Here is a 1,547-nt window from a genome sequence, read left to right as displayed (position 1 = left end):
CAGATGGGCTGCAGCTCGAACAGGGTCAGAGCAGTGGTGAGCACGGGAGCCTGGGGGCAATGGCAGCTCCCTGGTGTCCGGGTAATCCTCTTCTCTGTATTCTTTCACCAGCCCCAACTTTCTTCTTTTAGCTCTTACGGCTCTTCTAACTCTCTTTAATGAGTTCCTGACATTAAATTCCTCTCTCCAGGAAATACCTTCTTCTTCCTGACTGGACATTGACTGATTGACTAATTATATGTTCCAGCAAGCCTGTGCATGGGGGCCATTGGGGAGTCAAACACGCTGAAAGCCAGACTTCATAGAACGAGAGGAAACGTTGAACTTCACATGTAATATTTCATTTCGTTATTTTTTAAAGATTTTATTTTTAAGAAATCTCTACACCCAACATGGGGCTCGAACTTAAAACTCCAGCCAGGTGCCTCCCCCTGCGCCCCCATTCTCCCCCCCCCTTAAAATTTTAAATATTGTTTGCAGGTCACTGTCCTCTGTCAGAGTATAAACTCTATGAGGGCAATGAACCCTACTAGTCCTTTTATTTGTAGAGCCTGTCACACTGGCAGAGACTTAAAGGTACCCAAAGAGCTTTCTAGTTGGATCCGTGGAAATGGTCAAGATGCTGGGCTCAATGTCCTCAAGGAGTTTATATTTTCATAGGGAGAGGCAACCCATTTACCTTTTACTTCTCTTTCTTCTACTCTTCCTTCTTCCTTGTGCTTGTGATCTATTTAGTCTCATACTGTATTCTTATGAGCCAAAATACTGAGAAAAATGGGAAAGAAAGAAACAGAACTATTGCAGACCAGAATAAGTAACTTTGCATTTTAAATCTCTAGGTAGGATATTTCTATCTCATTGGAAGGAAGAGCATAAAACTTGTGGAACAAAGCCCTTTTTCTAGATTTGCACAAAATGTCAAGATACGAAACGTCCCTTTTATGATGTGAACTCAAACTTCTCGTATATTGGTCTGACAGTATGTTTTGAATTATCTCTAATCCCAGGAGGAGCAGGGATGGTTGAGTGTATATTATTCTTATTTGGCTGGGTGGCGAAATTTACATCAGTGATGTTGACTGTAAAATAAAGGTTTGGGTATTTTAACTACTGTGTAGGAGAATCTATGAAAGGAAAAATTCTTCATTTTCTTGGCTAGATGGACAGATCCATGAGAGATTTCGCTAGTTATTTCACATTGTGTTCTAGCTGTTGTAGAAATAATTGATATTTAATGAGGATAAGGATGTTATACAGTATAACCCTTCAGGTATTCCACGTTAGGTATAATTGTGGTGACATACCAAAAAAAAAAGATGATGCAAATTCATCAGCAGGGTGTTTTTTTCCAACTACGGAGCAAGAATATGAACCAAGAAATATTATCACTTGTTCTTCTTGTCATAAACAGTCTTATGTCTCTGCTCATTTTTATCACACATTTGGTTATTACTTGTTGTTATTCTGTGTTCTTTTATCAAATATTGGTTATTGGCTATTGTTTATTTTACACATGTGCTTCACTTGGCTTAGGTTTAGAAGCCAGT

Source organism: Mirounga leonina, unplaced genomic scaffold (assembly GCF_011800145.1).
Source record: "Mirounga leonina isolate KUSES-001 unplaced genomic scaffold, KU_Mleo_1.0 Mir_357, whole genome shotgun sequence".
Lineage (NCBI taxonomy): Eukaryota > Metazoa > Chordata > Mammalia > Carnivora > Phocidae > Mirounga > Mirounga leonina.
Note: the sequence above shows the minus strand (reverse complement) of the source record.